This window comes from Fringilla coelebs, assembly GCF_963513975.1.
Source record: "Fringilla coelebs genome assembly, chromosome: 5".
Classification (NCBI taxonomy): Eukaryota; Metazoa; Chordata; class Aves; order Passeriformes; family Fringillidae; genus Fringilla; species Fringilla coelebs.
The window spans coordinates 28,625,740-28,646,438 of NC_140033.1; the positions used below are offsets into that span (position 1 = coordinate 28,625,740).

Below are 20,699 nucleotides of genomic sequence, written 5' to 3' on the forward strand. Positions count from 1 at the left end.
GGTGTGGAGAACAGACGTATATATTTATGTCTTTATTCCAAAAATATCCGCTATCATATAATTGGACAATGTCTGGAAAATAGTGATGATATGCTGGGCAATGGAAAGTGTCCCAAACAAAATGCAGCTAGCAATAGTGAGATCCAACAGAATGAAGAAACGTGTCTGGGTAGTGAGACTGGCTTGCTATTAGGAAATTATGGTTGCATGGTAAATATGCAGAGTAAGCTCCTTTGTAATTAGTTTGAAGAATCCTGTTCCAGAGATGGTTTTGCATGGACAAGAACAAAACTAATGAACTACCTGATAATGACTAGGATTATTTGCTATGGAAAAAGGCCTAACTTTAAGTCTTGGAAGGCAATAAGAGCATTTCTACTTGTGTGTTTCTACTTGTGCATTTCTAAATGTGTTTCACACTTTTACTGAAAAGTCATTTAAATGCTATATCTTTGCAATAGGTACTTTAGACAAAGTAAATCTGGGATGTAAAGATTACTTAAGAGATGTGTTTCAACTATTTGACTGCAGCACCAAAGTTTTTTGATGTTCTGCTAGAAGAGCAGGCCATTAAAGTGAGGTCCTTGGGAAAGGTTTTCAAGAAGCTTTCTGCTGCCAACTCAGCAACCTTAAATTTGTGCAACATGCTGATAGAGACTGCACTTGCATGACTATCAGGAAGAGCAGGTTTTGATTCTTAGATATGAAAGGGAGAGAATATACTTGTAATACACACTGAAAGTAGAAAAGAAAACAGAAAAGAGAACTGCAGTATTAGGTTTTACTACAGGAAAAGCACTTACAGCTAGTCTCTCTATAACATCTCTCCCAAAATCTATGCAGATCAGCTGTACTGGCATGTGTTTATAGTAAAGCAAGGATCTATAAATTTACTGCAATTCAGTCCTAATGACCAGAGGTTGCAGTGCCTGCATATACACATAATATATATTATAAATGAAACATTCATTTTCATTTCAACACTTAATTCCCAATAAGCCAGTATTCATCAATACATGTTTGCTAGCAGATCAATACCTAATCTGTTTGCCAATTTAATTGTATCAGGAGGGTGCATCAGACCAATAATTTTCTAGTCAGTCTCTTGTGTTAACTGAAAAAAATGGTAAGAAAGTATTTTGACAACTACAAATGAATGAAATATTTCAATGCAGGAAAAATGCTTGGCATTCTGACCCATCTAAGAAAGCAGAGAGTCAAAGCTGTAATTTATTTTAGAACATTAGGTATTTTAGGAGCAGAAGATGCATCATGTTATATTAATGTCGCTATTTTAGTTAAATTTGCATCTACCCAGTATAAAGGAGTGGATATAATTCAGTGCAGGAGCACATGAAAAACATGTTACAGCAGCACAACTGGGAATTTGTGTCATATAAATGAAAGGAAGTCTCTAGTAGAAAAGATGCTGTAGCAGCTCTTGGCTGTCACTGTGTAAGTAGATGGATGAGTGTTTTTGTGACTTGCAAAGCTGGAAAGTTCATATTGTATTAATGGGGCTGTTTTCATCTGATTGCATGGATCAAATCCAGCATTTGGCCAGGCTGGCTAGAGCTGGAAATCTGCCAGCTATTATACTGTGCTATGTAGAAACAAAGTCCAAAAGGCTGTTTTTCAGGTTCTCTGTGCAACTGACATTTTTAAAGGATGGTCTGTAAAATTCTGTGTGTGCCTGGGAGGGTACATGGGAATGCGTTGCCAAAAGTAGCTGGCCTCATGTGAGGCCTCACTCTGAACAGCATTTGCCACTGCCATTGCTGGAAGAGAGCTACCTACATTGGTGGTTGGTCTGAGCCAGTGGGACATTTCTTGCATTCTCTCCATGGTTCGCTGGAAAAGTCAGCCTCATTCAAAATTACTGTCACTTTAGATTATTTTCCCTCTTCTGGAGGAATCTAAGGCACTTTGGGTCATCTTTTTGAGAAATTGCTGTTATGGCATATTTAAAGCTGATTTCAAAATAGTCTGCCATATTTAAAGGGAAAGCAACCTGTTCTCTGAAGGTTGGGATTGCAATGATCTCTTTTCTGCATGGATCTTCTGTACATATGAAATTTTGCAAATTATGTATTCTGTTTCACAGAATTGCTGTATTTATTACCAGAGAAAAATAGATTTTTATTACAGCCCAAGGCTGCTTTGAATAAATATAAAATTATTAGCTATGCTAAGCCCATCCCAAAGCTCCCAATATTTTCAGCTGGATGGTTTTCCTAGAACTTTTAATTAAAATTGTTCTAAAAAGCCACAAGTTAGTTGCATGTGTACTTAAACTGAAGTTAGCTCTTCAGTTTTGCTGGTTGCTGTATGCCATCTAATTAATCTGTAGTGATTAAATGTACATAAAATCATCTGAAATACAAGGCAATTTGTGCAGATATGGAACAGTGAAGAGCTTTTACTAGTCCTTGACATAATTGTTTTATCTTTGGAAAATAATTTCGAAAGGCTGCAGATGATAATTGTTTTGATGAAGCAAATGTGGAAAACAGCATAGCAACCACACATGGTAAAAAAAGCAGCAGCAGAGACTTCCAGAGATGGAGGTGTTTGCTTTTCAGTGTGCAGCTTGTCTTTGTTTCTAGAGGTACAGGCGCTTGTTGGCTGTCCTCAAAAGCCTGGGAATCCCTGTGCTGTCTGGCAGTTTGTATCCCACTCCTGTTTTGTTGAACTGACTGTTGTGTGGCTAGGAGGTGGCTTGGGGCTATGTTTTCTTTCATGATTCATGAAAAAAGTTAGGGCTGAGTTTTCCGATGGGACTGAGAAAGCAAAGAGCTCCTACAAAAATCCAAAGGGTTTGTTTTTCTGTCTGCCATCAGTATTCTTGAAATTGCTCTTTCTCATTCCTGCTGAATTCTCGGCAAAAATCTTTGAGGGATTGATTTGTAGATAGTGAAACAATCCTTGGAGGGGACAGTTTGTCTTTTGAAGTACAAATGCCTGTGATTTTTGGTTCCCTGCATTTGCTCGGTCATGCATGGGGGTCACAGACCCTTTATGTCGCAGCAGTGATAAGTTAAACAAATGAAGACCAGTGTTGGGTCAGGGCTGCATTGTCACTGGCTGGAGCACCTGTCATTCCAGAGACAGGAAAGGCAGCCCCACAGGCCATGGTGGTGAGCTAGGAGGGAATTGGAGCACGCACCTCCAAGTGCACTTTGCTCAGAGAGGCGTCTCTCGCTTTGCTCATCTCATGTCACTCACCAGCCATCTGTCCTTTTCCTCTGGTGGCAGCAGAGCTACCCAGAGCACACTACCGTATGGCCCTGGGGTTAGAGCAAGGTCCCTCAAAGGCTTGATCCCCCCGGGGTCTGGAGAGCCTCATCAGGTTGTCTGTTTCCTGGTTGCCATTCCAGCCATTGTGTCGGACTGTGAGCCTCAAGTGGGTGTGCTCGCTTTTCACAAGGTGTGTAAGCCACAGTTAACAGTCTTTTGCTTTGGTGTTCATGGTTTATTTTAATGCTCAGTTGTTGTTTTTTGTCTTTTTTTCCTGTGGTTTCCCACTAATGAGATGGGGCAAAGTTGCGAGTGATTTTTTAATACTGAAAATACCTATTACCAAAAAGGTCAGAGAGACGTTGTGGAGGAGGTAGGCAAAGTCAGCATGGAAGGAAATTTTATTTTGTAGCTGCAGGTAGAGAAAAACACCGTAAAGATAATCTCCATGTTGTCTGACTAAAGTTAAGTTTACACTTCTGGGATATAAGCTTCTTTTCTGCCTCATTCCCTCTTTTTCCTTCTCTAGAGCTTCAAGATTCCTCCAGTTCCTCTCTGTGGCATCAAGAAGTAGCTACAGGGTTAGGAATATAAGATCTGTCTTAGAGAAGAGCTGTGCATCATAACAAAATGATACATTCTGATTCCTGAAGTAGTGCCTCACCTCCCGCTAGGCTCCATATCTTTTTGTTCTTTTTACCAACTGTTAGTTCTTTTTGCAAAAGTGAAAGAGTATCTTCGTTTGGAGTAATATTAGTATTCAGAAGGCTTGTCCTAAATATGCCACAGGAGAAGCAGCAAGTTGCTTTTCAAGGTCCTAGCTGGATGCTGGATCATCCCTATCATATCTGCACAGTTATTTTGTCATAGCACCGTCTGTGTCCTAACCTCACTATTTTAAAGTATATGAGCCTCTAGCTCTTAATGGTACATTAGCTTAATTTGTACTTGACAAAAACAGTGCTCCAGTTTTGCACATTTTGGTCTGTAAATATCATTCCACTTCAGGCAACAATATTCTGGCCTCCTATTAAATAGCCTTCTAGCTTTTTTCACAAAACATATTTTTTTTAAACTTAAGATTAATTTTGCATTCATAAGCCTTGTTTTAGATGTGCATTCCAGGGGACTAATCAGTGTATACAACTACATATATTCTAGGTTTTTCTATTTATGCTGAGGACTTCTCCACTTTATTATTTTGACACAGAAGGGAATTTCTGAATGTGTCAAACATCCTGTGAGTGGTGGTTTAAAAGCCTCTCTCATGCCATGTGACAAAGAACAGACTTCAGGCACAAACAGGCATATGCTACATCTCACAAGTTAAAAGCAAACCAGTGTAGCAGTGTCCTGACCCAGCTGTACACAGACACCAGTTTTGTGGTTAACTGTGCCTGCATCCACTGTGTTACTGAAGCTGAGAGTCAGAAACCTGAGGGCAGATCTGGTTTTGGTGCCAGCCTGCTGCCAAGGAATGTGCCAGGCACAGTGCTCGCAGTGGGAGCTGTTCTTTGCAGTCATATTTTCCAGGAGCTCTACCTGCAAGCCATTTACAGCTTTATCTGCCAGCTAAAGTGCAGACCCTAAATGGAGTCCTTCAGCGGTCAAATAGATTGGAAATCCAGATATTCTGGCACAAGGACTGTCCTGTTTCTCCTAACACTCCTGTGATTCCCCTCTTGGTACCAGCCTTAAACACTGGAGATACATGAATGAGGGTCAGATATCAGTCATGACTTTTGCCTGGTTTTGCTTTTTGCTGTTGCTGCAGCTGTTAAGCTGTTATCAAATTTAAACATCTGTCCTTATTACAATTTTCTTTGTGAATGTGCTCTTTTTTGAGGTTCAGAAGTGCTTTGCAAACATGAACTCTGTCATACTGCATTTCTGAGGTGTGGTGCAACGAGTGTGCATCGTGTTTGGGGATGGTTGTCTGCAAATATGGAAAAAGAATTATGTTCTATATTAAAAAAATATAAAAAGTTTATTACTGTAGTCAGAGTAGAAGTCAACTATCTTCAGCATAACAGCAGGCAGGCAGAAAGTTAAAATACAGTGAAGTATTAAAATACAGTTAAGTAAGGTTAAGTTGCTTTCCAACAGGGCTATGCCAGTGATAAATGCAGAACTCAGACATTTCCAGTTCTGCCCCATCCAATTCACAGCTCTGCTTCCACCTTTTTTTTTAATACAACTTTTTAATGGAAAAGCATTTATTGTCTGAGTGCAAGACCCTGCACAATACATATCTCCACCACAGCTCTTCCAAGCTTCAGTATTTGGTACCTTACACCTTTACAATCTCTTTCAAACCCAGTTCATTATGATCTTTTGTGTAAGTCTTACTAAATTCGCAGATAATTGACAAGACAGGCTCTAAGGGGTTAGAGTGAACTATGTTAGTAAAGCTGCTTCAGGAAGTTCTAGTGCAGAGAAGACTAATATATTATGGGAGAAAAAAAATGATTGCCCATGCACAGCAGCAGCTATAATAAATGAAATACCTCAATTGATTTCTATTTTATTTTTTCACAAAATACCCAAAGGCAATAATCCACTTTCTGGATTAACAGCCTGTAAAATATCACTCTAAAAAATAAAGCCATCTTTGAGCTAACTTACACCAACACAGAAGGAATCAAAAGGCAGCAGAGTCTCCGCTGTGTTATACTTGCATAGCTTGAAACCATGCTGAGTGAAAGATTTTTTTTTGTTTTTGTAAGACATGAGAAGAATAATTTCTGTCCAAGACTATAAATCAGACCTCATCCTGGGAAATATGTTTACAACACCCTGAATATTACTATCTATTAATAGAGGTGTTCTCCCTGCATTAACAAATGCCATAATAGTGAATCTTTATAATTTTCAGCATTTTGAATTGTTCTCTCCCTGCCTTTCACTGATTTTATTTTCATATCTGATTTTTTTTTGCCTTTTAGAGACCTCCAAACCAAGGTTATGCCATTTAGTAAATTGAAAGCACATTCCCACAAATGTGAGGTATTTAGTACTAAAGAGCCATTCCTGTCCTCCTCTTCAACCTGAAGACCTGGCCGGCCCTACTGCATATTGCCTGTGCCTTGTGTCCAGGAAAGCAGTCATTTTATCACAGTCTGACCATTTTGAAGATTTTCTACCTTTTGGGGAGGTACAATATGTGTCAAGCAGAAAGGTTTAAAACCTCTCAGAAAGATTTGTACAGGTACATGTTTTGAGTGGGTGGGAAAAGCACCCGAAGAGTGAAGGGGTAGGAGAGAGGATTTGAGAGAAACATGGGTAATGTGGAAGGAGAAGGCAATTGTCCATAGGGTAAATAACCCTAACATTTTAATAAAGATGATTTTCAAGGCAGGATCTTTCAGTGATTCAATTTTTAGGGTAACCTCCAGAAGTAGTTATACTGGCAAAACTATGAGGCAAGCGATTCTCAAGCGTTGAGAGAAGCAGTAGTGAGGACAAACAGGAAGATTTGTTAATCTAGTCTAGTGTGGAGGAGTTCATGGAATAAAATTAAGTGGTATACCTGTGCTTAGGATCATTATGGGATTTGCCAGTCTTTAGGTTCAGAATACACAGTGAAGATGTTAAAGTACAATTTGAAGAAAAGGATGATTGCGCTTAGGGAAGGCAAAAGGTAAGTGCAGCATAATGAATCACAGACTAAGCAGGGGTGGATAGTTGCAAAGCCAGGCTAACCTGATAGTATTTTTGGTTAGCAAATGCCTAATCTTGATGAAGAGTATGTGGTAGGTCCTCTTTATCTGGACTTAAGATAAACAAAAATATCTGATCTGATACTATAAAGAAAAATACTAGCTAAATTGGAAGAGAAGCACTTAGATCTAAGTGGGGGGAAGGAGGACCTGGCATTGACTCTGTAGGTACATCTAACTACATGTAGTGCTAAAAAGGAAAGTAAAAGGCTGGGGAGAGGTTACTGCTGGAACTCCAGAAGAGTTTGTCTTTGCAGTGATCTTATTTAATACTTTTATTAGTGACATTTGCAGAAATATCAGCAAACTTCACCTGCCAATTCCTAATGACATGCTTAATGTCTTTTAAAATACCAATGGCTTCAGCAGGACTGGGAGGTTTACCTGGGAACCCTGGGGGAAAAAAGGAGGGCAGGAGGGGACAAGGCTAAATGGTGAGGCAAGAAGGTGGAGAAAAAAGAGACATGCCATAATGAGGATGAGACATGCCATGTTTTATGGAAATACAGTAATCAGAGTGCAATAATGAGAATAAAGAGGCTCGGACTATACCCATTATTTCTCCCATTTGTTCCACTACTGGCAGATTTCAAAACATAGCTGTTGGTCTTATTGGACTGGGATGGTGTAAGCATTTCAGAAGAGTAACCTCCATCTAACCACATACTTTACCCCTTAAACCCAGCCCTATTTGATAGGGGGTTACATTATATTTTATTACTTTAAATTAAAGCTTCAGAAGGCAGTGTGTAATTTCTTACCTTTCAGAATGTTCAGTAACCTGATGGAAAGACTTCCTTGCAGAGTGAAAGATGTGATTTCATGCAGTTATGCTGAGTTCCTTTTTTCCAGTTTCTAGGCAAATAGCTTATTTGTTAGGCTAGTGTGTCAATATGCAGCTGCTACTGCTCCCTATCCATTCTGTCCTCATTTTTTAAGGGAGAGGGAAAGTCTTGCATTCTGTTAGTTGACTTAACTTTTTAAGAAGTCTGACTGTCCTGGGCCTGGAATAGAAGCGTAGACCTAATGGGGAGACACGTCTGCTTAACTGCAAGGCTTTGATGGCAGCTCCAAAAGCAGTTTGGAGTTTGCTTCCAGCCTGCTGGGCACAGTGGCTCTTGGCTTGCCCCATGGGCCACATGCATCTCCTGCTGACAGGCCTTGAGGGACCACGTGCCTCCTCCTACCCAAATAATTCAGGGTGAAACGAGGACAGCGATAACTTTTGGTACCCGTGCACCTTGGCTGCTGATCACACGTGAGGATGTCAGATGGGATGGCACGGCCCTCTCTGAGATCACAGCATCACAATCTGCTCCAGGTAATCCCTCTGGCTCAGCAGAGCCGCGCGACGTACAGGATGTGATGGCTGGCCTGCAGCTTATTTCCACTGACTGAGACCTCAGGAGGGGGAAGCTGGAGATTAAGATTGCATGGCTGGGTACCTGACCTCGCAGTTTCTGGGTTTTTCTAAGGCTAGGGTTTGGAGGGGTAGGAGGGGGGGACAAAAAGTATGTTTTGAATATCTGTGAGCACCTTAACCTTAACTGTGTTTTGGTGAGACTTACGCACCAACAACTCAAGAGTATGATGATATTTTTGTTTGGTATTAATGAAGGCATTCAAGGCCAGTATGCAAATTCTTTTCCACAAAAATCTCTGAGAATCTCCATTAAGAGCAGATTTATCTACAATGTATGTAAATATTGAATTTTCACAGAATTTTCACGAATTAGAAACCTGCAGTCCCTTTTCTCAGATGTTTTCTTTGTTGTCTAAAAATAGCAATAATTAACTGCAAAGTAGCCACAGTGAGAAATCCTGAATATTAACTTGGCAGATTTATTTTTAAACTGTCTGCCTGAAAAGCAACCTTACCATTCCCATCTCTTATATGAGCAGTAATCAAAGAATTTTCTTTATTGTGGCAGACCTGAAACACAGTGGACAAAACAGTTTATGCTTGGAACAAAGAAAAGTGATGGAAGGGTTGGAGACCTGCAGTCGGGTGGTTCTCTCTCAGATGTGGAGACTGGCCAAATTTCCCCGGTGGCCTGGCCTTTCTGCCATGGTTCCACATCAGCAACCGAGCCCAACAAGTGTCAGGATGAATTCAAATAGTGGAATTGATTGCTGGGAATGGTTTATGCCTGTCTGCCTCTCCTTGGGTGGGGAAGGTTTGTTTAAATTTTGCCCTGCCATTTTGGCTTCAGACATTTCTCAATTTATTGGCAGTCTCTGCTTTGCAGATGCGTTTCTTTTCACCGATAACTTTATGCTGTGACATTTTTCTTTACTAGCTTGTAAAGCCAGTTTACCATGAAAGTTTAAAGAAACATGGCTTTCTGAAAGAATGTATCTATCAGCAGTAACAAGAAAGCTGCTCTCGAGTCCTACATGATGTGGGTTTTAAAATAGGAGCCCATTTGACTTTAAATTTAAGGGGGAAAATAAACTTTTCATCAACTGAGCCATTCTAAAACATAACCTTTTCAACAAATAAGCCAAGAAGAAGCCTTTGAATCCAAGTACATCTGAGCTGTTAGAACACACAGGACTTGGTTGAAATTTGCACTTCACTACAATTTATCAATCCAGTTGCAAGCTTAAGCTGCTCCCTGCCTGCCTCTGATTTAAAGAACAAACAAAAATTTTACAAGCTGTGATGTTGCAACATCATTTTTTGTTTCTGTGAGAATACACTGGAATAGAAAAAAAATTTTACCGTTGGAAGGGACCTACTGTGATCATCTAGTCCAACTGCCTGACCACTTCAGGGCTGACCAAAAATTTAAGCTTGTTGTTAAGGGCATTCCTCAAATGTTTCCTAAATGCAGATGGGCGTGGGGCATGCCACACCTCTTTGGGAAGCCTGTTCCTGTGTCTGACCACCACCTCAGTAAAGACTCCCATGGTGCAGCTTTGCACTATTGCAGTGTGTCCTGTGACTGCATACCAGGGAGATGAACACTGCCCTCTCCACTTTCCCTTCTCAGGAAGCTGTAGAGGACAATGAGGGTGGCACTCATCCTCCTTCTCTCCTAAACTGCTTCTCATAGGACATTTCTTCCAGCACTTTCACCACCTTTGTTGCCATCCTGCAACACATGCAAGTACCTTCACCTCCCTGTCAAATGCTGGGTCCCAGAGCTGCACACAGGTACCCCAGGTGAGGCTGCACCAGCTCTGAACACAGCAGGATAATCACGTCCCTTGACAGGCTGGTGATGCTGTGTTTGAGGCACCCCAGGATGGGGTTTGCCCCCTTGGCACAGTGCAGACTCACACTGAGCCTGCATGCCCAGATCCCCTTCAGCTGGGCTGCTCCTCAGCCTCTCCTCTCCTAGTCTATACTTGGGCACGGTGAAGATATTTTATATTTTACCACAGTTTCTTGCCTCCTGCTGAAGAAAGTTGCCAAAGTTAGTGTAAACCAGCACTTCAATGCAGGGGCATGGTAAGATGACAAATATGATGTCTTAAAATCTGTGAGGTTTAGTTAAGAAGTTCAACTGAGAAGCATTTCAATGTTGTTGATTTTGGTCAGGAATTTTGTTTTTACAAACACTATGCTGCTTTTATGACTTACTAAAAGCATTCCTAGATAGTCTACTGTTAATAATTCTATTGTAAGCACATACAGAATTTACATCTCCCTTTGTAAAATAATCCTCTGTATATAATCTGTATATTGCCGTCAGGAATTCATGTGCACCTAACACGTCTTTTCTGATATATAATGTAAAAAATAAGGGGCCTTATTTCTTCTTTCAGTGGTATTTATCTTTTTATGAAATGTCATATAAATTGCAAAAAGAAAACCTCATTTTTAAAAGGACTTTCTTCCTGAGACAAAACAAAGATGACATTGCCCTTGTCTTGATATCCCCCAGTGTGCCATGATTAAAGTATTTTCATTGTCTAGGCCATAAACTTTATTTTAAAGCATGTCTATTTTAATTCATGTCCCCTTATAATTCATTGTCTAAATTCTCACTGCAGATGTATAATCATTATTTTTACTACAGCAATATCTAGAAGGCCCTACTTACTCTGGAGCTTAGTGGTGCTTGATACTATACAACCAAAAAGACAGTCCTCACCTAGGCATTTCTTTTCCAAATACATAAGTATAGTAGGTTGCAATACCCTTTCCAGTGTTTTAATTAAGTTGCTTGTGCTGCTTTTAAGATAATCCAAAACCTGTCAGATAATTTCATTTCATTTTAGAGTAAAATTCTGTTTCTCTGAGCAGAAAGAATTAATCTGTTGCTGATAACTAAAGGTCTTTTCTGCTCTGTGTGCTAAACATCACCATCTGACAATGGTGCATGGCAATTGAAACCAACAAGAACTGCATGCGTATCCAAAGGCCATTTTTTTTTCCTGAAGAGTTAACACAAGAAAGTCTTCAAAATCTGTTTGGATTCCAGTGATATTTGGGATATTGCAAGGCAATGGTGCAACGTATTTGGTGGCCAGTCAGCAGCACAGCCTTGGCTACCAGCAGTGCGTAAGCTCACTGATGTTTTTTCAGCCATTTGAGCCTTAACAGCCTGGATGTGCCTTGGAGAGCTGGAACAGCAGCTCTGATAGCCTTGCAATACACCTGGAATTGCCTGGGAAAAGAAAATTGATGAGCATTGCATGAACTTCCTCAGAAAATGCCCTTGCTGATTTTTTGAGAGTCCATTGGAGAAATGAGTCAGCTACTTCATTCTCTCCTAAAGCCTGTAGGAAGGGACCTCCTGTAGACTTCATTCAGGGAGAGATTCCCTTTGCAGGTGTTAAATAGTGAAGCCATACAGGAGCAGTTGCTGCTGCTTCTAACACTGCAGAGACCAAATCCCAGAAGATAGTCAAAGGAGTGAAAGATATGGGAGGGAAGCCAAAGAGGCAACTGGAATAAAGCACAGGAAGGAAGTGGTGAAGGAAGGCAGAGATAGGGAGAGAGGAAGGAGCAAGACTCCAGAAGGAAGACTAGAGTTGGAAACACAGGGACAGAAATAGCAGCTGTAATTGATTTTTAGCAAGAAAGGATCTGCAGCTTTTAGTACAGAAGATGTGTACACAGCCATGGTGCTGTCTAAATAAGATAGAATTAAGCTGGTACTAATATTCACATCCTTTACAGTTTTTTCTGCTAAGAAGGAATGCGGCAAATAAACTTTAGGAAGAAGCAACTTAAAATATTTCTGTGTCAGCACAGCAAGCCCTCATCACTCAGTAGAAAACTGAAGTAATCCTACATGAATAAACAGTCTTTAGAAAAGGATCAAAGTAGGAGAGAGAAAAACAAAAGGGAAGAAACAGTCACAATTATGTTTCATCAGAGTCTTTTCCTATGCCTCTGCACGTAGTTTCTTTTGTGTTCATTGTGTATAGCTACAAGTTTACAGCTGCTTTCTTGATGTTCAATTAAAATTGTTGCTAAGCCTTCCTAAAAGTGATGGGGAACTTTCTGGTACAAAAGCATCTGATGAAGTTTTGAATAGCAGGTAAGGCCCCTTTACTTGCATTGTTTTATCAAGTGAGTGGTTCCTCTGAATTCATTTTCTTCTTTGAAAAAGAGCTCTAAGAAGTTGACACATTCCAGAGGCAGGATGAAGTTAATGTATCTGTTGTTTTGTCAGCCCATATGACTGGGAAAGTCTAAATACGTGTGAGCTTGTCAAAAGTATTTTTTAAATATTTAGTCCTGTGAAACACTAGAATGAATTTTTGAAAGTACTATTACGCCAAAAAAATTTGCCAATATGCTTGTTCTGGAGTAAAGCCATGAAAATCAATGGAGAACAACAGTGCCAAACTAGTTTCAAGGCAGCATGAAAGAAGAATGGAAAAATAATGAAAGAGACTCTCCAAGTTTTGCTTCAAAAGAGGAGGAACCTTTTCTCTTTCTTCAAGATAAAAGTGCTCAGTAAGAAATTAATATTAAAGCAGAGCTAGTCTGTTGTACCTTCATTAAAAAAGCAAGTGCAGGTGCACTTAGGGACCACTCTAACCTTAGCATTCATGTGTGTGGCACCCCAGTAGGACGTTGGGTTGTGCTAGATGTGTGGCAAAACCCAGGAGCTGACCAGGGTATCAGCCAGGGTCGAGACCAGGCTCAGTGCTGTGATGTTGGCTTTAATGTCTCTGCAGTTTTGCAGTGTGCAGCGTTGGCACTCAGAGCACCCTCCTGTCAGGCCAAACTCAGCTCACCAGGTTGGTGGAGGCGATGGGCTGCTCTTCCCTGCAGCTTGACAAGGGCTAGCCCAGTGTCCTGGTGCTGGCTGGGGAATGTGCTGGCAGGAAGGAGCTCCCTTGCTGGGCTGAGGAGTGCTGTGGCACATGGGATGCAGGCTCCTGGTGCCAGCAGTGCTGTCGGAGGCACGGTAGTGAGACCCAGCCAGCTGCCTGCATTTCCACAGCCATCTGTCCTGCTCCTGCACAGCTGGAGCAGCCAGGAGTTAGTCCTCCATGCTGAGAGAGATACAGGTCTTGCTGTGCTACCTTAAATTGAATTTAAAAAAAAAATAAAGTCTGTCTTGGGCTTAACTGCATGCCTTAAATAGGGAGTTTTAATAATGGGCCAACAGCAGCAGTTTGAAGTATCTTACTGAGGAAAGGTCACTGTGCTCATAAGTTATCCCAGCATTTGATCAGCGGACTCTTCCAAAGACTTTAAGTCTCATTATTCACTGCTTATAAAGTCACTTGAGATATAATAAGTCTTTTTATAGTAATGAAAGGACTCCCACAATTAGCCAGAAGGCAGCCATCTATCTTTTTAAACTACTCGGTTCAGAGGAGGCCCCGAGTTTCAGTTGTCTGTGTGTGGATGAATTGTTATGACAGTGATAAGTGTAACATTCATGTGGCGATGCCAGCCGTGACTGGGGATTTTTTCTGTTAGCAAAAAGTAGAGTATGACTCCCTAGAAGGAAAAAAGTGACTACATGTTATTTAGAGTCCTAAAATCTGCCATTCGGCCTCTTCCATTATTCTTTGGGAACTGCAGATGATTAAAGAATGTCATTAATTTGGTCTCCTAAAACTTTAATGGCAATTACTTTTTGAAGAACCTCTTCTCTGAGAAAAGTACATACCCTGTAAGAGAAATTGGAGACTGAGCTTGCAATGGAGCAGAGACACCATGAAGTTCACAGAAGACTCTAGCATTCAGTGCAAAGGCTTAGAGATAAAAAGTGTTCGTTCTGAGCACGCACACTGGCCTTTGATTGTATTTTTCCCCATCATCAAAGGATTACTGTATGTGGTAGATCTCTTGAGAGATTTATTCAATGCCCTATCCCCAAACAGAAAAAGTTTGCAATGATTAAAGTAATAAATGATGTCCTAATTATATCAAGAAGTAACACACATATTTTATGCATGCCACAGCTAGTTTAGTCTTTAATGCCCTCAGGCAGAATCTTAATATCATCAAAAAAACTGTTTGTCAATATTAAAAGCAATTTGCATAGTAAATATACCCCAGCCTCGCAACATTACCATCTGGGTTAGCTGAGCATTCGTGTTGGTACCAGGAGGTGCTGGTGAAGGCAGACCTCATGAGCGTTCAGCTTTCCAGCTGTCACCCTGGGAGGATGACAAGTTCCCAGCCTGTGGGGAGGGGACAGGTTCAGTGAGAGGGCAGTGGGAGGTCTTTGTAGAGAAGAGTTCAGGAAAGGAAAGATGGAAGGTTTGGGAATCAGCAGGCAGGAGAGTCCTGGGGAGTAAAAAAGGGCCTGCACTGAAAGAAAAAGAGTGAGAAGAGCCAACAGCCTGAGAGAGAACAGAGGCAGCAAAGCAAGGGAAGGAGGAATGAGACTGGGAATACAAGCTGGAAGAGCATGCAAGAAAGGTGGTGATTGCAACTAATCACAGGTCTGCTGGGTAGATTAATGGATTTGGAAAAAGACAACAGCAGTTGATCACAAATACTCGTCTACCAGCAGTTGCCTGCAGGCAGCTCACTTTGAAACTAATGCAGTAATTCTTGAATTTAATTTGGTGATTTCATTTCACTCATAAGGCAAATGCCGATAACACAAACCAAGAGAATTGCAGGTAATTGTATGTTTGCTCTTTCAAAACTTAAGTGGAACTTTCCTGAGCTGTTTCTGTACTTTTTGAGCTGGACTTTCTGAGCTATTCTGATGTTGTTGGACATCAGCATTAAAGGACTTGAAACGACCTCTGTGAGATGTGCATTGTTCTAAAACACAGATGATTTGGAGGAAATATTCTCCAGTTACACCAACTGCCAAGCCTCATGTTATGAAGTACAGAAATTAAGTTTGCATTTTGGCTACAAATTAAAGCTGCTGAGTAATGATTTAAAACTTGTTGGAGCAGTGATAGTTATCCTGGAGATGTGAATTGTAGCATCCAAGTGGTTTTTAAGAGATGTCACAAGGTAAGGGCCCAGAACCACAAAGAGTCGTTAGGGATGGAAATGCCCCTAACAGTGTTAAGGAGATTGAAATACTCAAGGCATTTGTAGTGGATGATCACTGTACCTCACCCAGCCAGCTGGAAGCAGGTTGTAGTCTAAAGCCCAATCCATTTCTTATACTCAGTACCATAAATGCAATTAGGCAGTCAATACATTTGGGATTTAAAACCCCAAACCTCCTCCCAAAGTTGAGGGGATCTGCAGTGATTGCTTTGCTTACAACAGACTTATATGATTTTCAAAACATGGAGCATGATTCTGCACACAGTTTTGGGAGATGCTTCTAGCAGTGGTTTTGTTTTATTTAGAGGTGACTGGGTAGAGAAGGCAAAATCACAAAGAAAAAAGATATTGAGTTTCTATTGTTGGAGAACCAAAGTTTCTCAAGCACAAGGTATTAGTTACCTTGCTCACTAGTTTGCTGTATTAACTGCAAATGTGATGAGAACTATTTGTCCATTCTCTGTACATCTGCCTGGGATATTTTTTTCATTTCAGTTTAAAAATCTTCTGAATTCCCTAGGACATCTTGTTAGGCACTTTCCAGGCAATGTCCAGCTTTTTGCTGAGATCTTTCCAAAATATGTAATGTCCTTCACAGAGAGAAATTCTAGCTGTCAGACCTGCCCATGAATGCACTGATCTGAATGAACAGCTCTGACAAAATGAAGCATAATCCTGAGGTCAGTTGAAAGGAGGGTTCTTTTCTTCTGGCAGTTGCTGTTTAAATGATCAAAATTGCCAAGAAGTCGCTGGATTGTCTCGCTCTGAAAGAAAATTTACAGAGTGGAAATAGGTATATTTTTGTTTTCCCAGTTTTTGTAACCTTTATTTTGTCTTGCTCAGATAAAGACTTACCCATAGGCTTTTCAGCCACAGTAGATTTCTGCTAATTACTGGGAAATAGAAGTGGTGTGCTGGTCACACACAGAGATACACAGAAGGCTGCAGTGCTGGGTGTTGCCTGGGCCTATCCAGTATTGTTGAACCAACTGTACAAACCAGCTATCAAACAGCACAAACCTCAACTCTGCAGGTAATAGAGATGTAATTCTTGTTATAAGCCTGTGGTTCAGCTTGAGGGAAGCAGCCAGAGCCTGCGTGTTCAGCAGCTTGTGTAGCTTTTAGGAAGGATGACAAGATTTCACAGTCAGGGCAGCAAAGGATCAAATTGGAACAAGAGTCACTTAACTCATCTGGCCAAGGAAGAGAAAATGTCATTAACCAGCATAATAAAAGTTGTCCCTTTACTGAACTTGCATGAACCCTGACTGAGATAGTGGTATTGGATAATGGCTGAATTTGCTGTCTTTCAGATTAACTTGTGGAAGAAATGTGGCTTAGTACTGAACTGTAACCTAAAATGTCAGTGTGTCAAATGCCCTTTCTGTAGATGAACTATCACATGTGTGCTAGCAGAAGACTCTCAGTGTCCTCTCCAGCATGGGTGTCACTGGGAGCAACTGACAGGTTGGCACTGTGTCACATCTGCAGTGCCAACCTGTCCTGCCCAGGGAGCCTCACAGCTGTTGGCCATCAGCAGTAGAAGTTTTCTAGAGTTTCTGTAAATCTGGGAGGAAGCTGAGATGTTTTTGGGGTTTTTTTCCCCTGTTGCCTGCAGTTAGGAAGGGCTCAAATTCCTGTCCTAAAGAAGGACTGGACAAACTTAAGGACAGTGTTTGATCTTTGTGCCAGTCTGCTGTCCAAGGAGGCACAGGGAATGGTAGCCTGGGTGTATTTAGGGTGAGAGATTGAAGGTGAGGAGGCTGCTGTGATGAGAGCAGATTTAGCACCTGTCAGGTCAGGGGCATCTTCTGCATGGGTGTTGAAATCTCCTAGGACAGTGAGCCTTGTGTGAACTCCATCATCATGTCAGACAGCATCTCTGTCATTTAGCTTGGAAAGCTGTGTGTCTAGACATCTCTGCTCTTGCAGAACACTTCAGTTATTCTACCCATTGCCTTTACTGAATAAATGAAGCGTCTCAAAGGATTTTACTTCAGCAGAGCTGATCTTAAATTTAAACTTGCATATGCCAGATATTTGCTGAGGGTAGGAGGCTATCTCATGAGCTGCTAATGATTTTGTGATGATTGTATTCACATGACTATACATACTTTTTCCTTTTCCCCCTTTTTTTCTGCTATTTTCATTTTTCTCGTAATATGGAAAAAGTAAAGACTGCAGGAAACATCAATATTTGTGGCTCTTCTGTTTCAAAAATTCTGCCCAGCATTCAATGATCAAGAGCAGAAAAGTGTTAGAAGACAGACAAGGCAGTTTAAATTTTCAATCACAGGCACTTAAATCCTGGAAGCATTCTTCACTGAAGGACTGATTTTTCTTCACCTTTTCTTTAGCACTCATAACATGAAGATAACTTAACAACCATTTGTCTACATACTTTTTTAGTCACTGTTTTGTGTTTTAGTCCTGTCCTTACTTCTCTGCTGCCCCCCTCTCTGTGGGAACGCCTGTGTGCACTGGTGCTGGCATTAGAAGTGGCAGCCGGCCAGTGTCAGTTGATGTTTGCATGAAAGACAAAGCCCATTTCCTTGTTTATTTTCTGATGCTGATGAAGTTTTGCATGTGGCTGGGTTTAGAGCAAGAATCCAAAGGGGATGGCAAGGATCCAGGCAGTGGCCACTAGTCACTCTGGGGGAGATGTTGACAAGTGGCCCAGACTTAGCAGTGTGTCCAATAGCCGGGGACAGGGGCAGAGAGCTTTCATTAAACAAAAGCTTAATCAAAGAGGGCAGGAGGATGGTTTACATGAGAAAAGATATAGTCTTTACTTAACATTCACAACTAGCTTGTGGATTAATTAGCCCATCTGCTACAACAAATGTATTCCCTTGTCTTTGTGTTGACTGTTAAAAGTGACTGATTTCTCTATCCACTTAAAATAGTACCCCGGATTCCACTGAAAGTAACCTTTCAGAGGCGAGGAATTTATTTAATCATCCACTAAGAACCTGTAAATGGCTTGCTGTAAATAAGTGCTCAGCCGTCTTTGACTCCCAGGGTAACTATATGGGAGAGTTAAGTTGGGGGATAATGCAGGAGGAAGAAGATCCTTCCTGCAGAAGAATCTGCAAGAAAAGTGCTTCCAACCCCATCTGTAGTACTGGCTTTAGGTTTTTAAAAAATTCTCCTCAGCCCCAAGTGGGCAGGACAGCTGCCAGCACAGAGTAATTCAGCTATAGATTTTCTTCTGAGAAAGGAGGCATTTGTAAATTATGTGACCTCTATGCAGATCGACAAAGTGTGTTGATGAACTTCAAGTGACAATTTAAACAAGTATTGGGTCCAGTGTGCTTGTATTTCATTAGAAACCAAATAAAGGAGAGAATGTGTTTAAAGCCATCAAATTAAATAGGCATTTAAATGAAAATAGAGGTCAGACATAGGTTCCCAGGATAAATGAAAATGTGTATCTTTTGTGATTTTTCACATTCATGTGATTTTAAAATATTATTATTCTTTAGAAATAAAATTTGCATGTAAATGGCATTATTGTGAAATTATGTCTATTTCCTCAGAATAAGTGATGAGTGTTGACTGATGTGAATAGACAGAGCTTCTGGTTTTCAAAAAAAAAAAAAAAGGGTTTTGTATGCTATCCAAACATCTTTTAGATTGTTGATGTGGATCTGTGATAAAATGGTTATCTTGTGCCAAAATCCACGTGGTTCAGCTGGAATACAGAAGGGATACAGAAGGATTTTGTGTTTTATACTTGAATAGAGGAAACGAATTAATACATTGCTATGTGGTATTTATTCCCAAACATTTACTTTTAGGAGAAGCACCATATAATTATCTGAAAGGTATTGAAAGTGACTGGGGAGCCAGGAAAGTAATTTTTCTATTCTTAGGGCTTTAGGAGTGAGTCCCTCAGACAGCCTACAGGCCAGTCTTGTCACAAAAATCACAGAAACTGAAAAACTGTGTCCTTGATAGGATCTAAATTAGAAACAAGAATAAGACAGAGACTGGAATTGAAGAGTGGCTGGAAGACCCAGGCTTGAAGCTTTATCTCTAATTGCCTCCATTAGACCGGGCTGAGTCTGAGCACCCTGGCAGTGTCACTTGCTTAGCAGGGAGGGTTTGCAGAAGTTCTCTCCTGGGGGAGATTTCTTTGGTTTTCTTATAACTTAATTTTTTCTTTGACTGCTCTGGCTCTTCCTCTTAGATACAACTGATATTTTCCCATGTAAATTAGATTATAATTAGTTATGATTTTACGGATGATAGTCTAAATGATAAAATTATAACATTAAATCTTAATTTTTTTTGCTTCAGTTATCAGACAGACCAGAGATATGCATTGAGCTTAGATGACCAACCTAGCTGCCTTTTGAATTACCTGGTCACAGTCTAGCCTGCAGTGATGTGGTACTTTTGGGTGTCCCAGGCAATCAGCATAAAGAGTTTTGAGCTTTTATATGTACAGAAAATGTGTTCAATGTGTTCAAAATTTGCAGGCTTCTCATCACTGCATACAGCATCATGTCTAGCTAGAAGGATCAGCTGACCTTTACATTGGTGGCTACATCACAGTACAGTTATTTTGCTTGTCCTCCTGAGTGACATGGGCATGAAAATGCTGATTCTTTGGAAATTAAGTCAGAGGAAAGATGATGCTACCTTGTACATGTGCACATACTCTGGAAATGTATTGAATGGATATATACTTGAAATTAATGGTCACCAGTATCCTAGCCATGCACATAAATATGATGGGACTATGGCTGCACAAGTTGCTTCAAAATGTTACTGAAGGCTGCTGAGTTACTGAGGCTCTTTTGAGTTTGCTGACGTTCCTGTTTGCCCTTGTCCTTTTTGACAAGAAATTTCCAAGAATTTCTTGAATGAAGAGGTGATGTGGCAAAGAAATTTTCATTTCTACCACTATTTGCAAACATTGTGAAAAGTTATTTATGGGGACTGTCCCATTTCTGGAGAGGGTTTAGACTTAGTTCATTAAGTTTTATGAAGTTTTATGACTCATTGTCTATACAAAGAAGATAATTTGAGCATGACCTTGCAGCAGACTCCTATTTCTGATTTGCAGGCAGTGTAGAAGTTTTCCTGGGAATATAAATTTTAACCCAGTTTTGGTACCTCCAGGTAGTCACATTTCTTACTAGAAAACCCTACCCTTCTACCCCAGCACAGGATCATCTCATTTCCACAGCAGCTCACAACAGTTAGGTCCTGTGGGGCAGTCAACAGTGGTCCCACTGCTCTGGAACCAGCAGTATTTTCTGTGTGAGGATGTTGCACAGCCCTGTGTT

At 40.7% G+C, this 20,699-nt stretch overlaps 1 protein-coding gene across 2 annotated transcripts in view; it reads left to right on the forward strand.

Moving 5' to 3' along the window:
- PDZRN4 (PDZ domain containing ring finger 4) overlaps positions 1–20,699 on the forward strand; it is a gene marked incomplete at both ends in the record, with an annotated part of 228,475 nt that overhangs the window by 167,104 nt on the left and 40,672 nt on the right. The window lies entirely within an intron of this gene.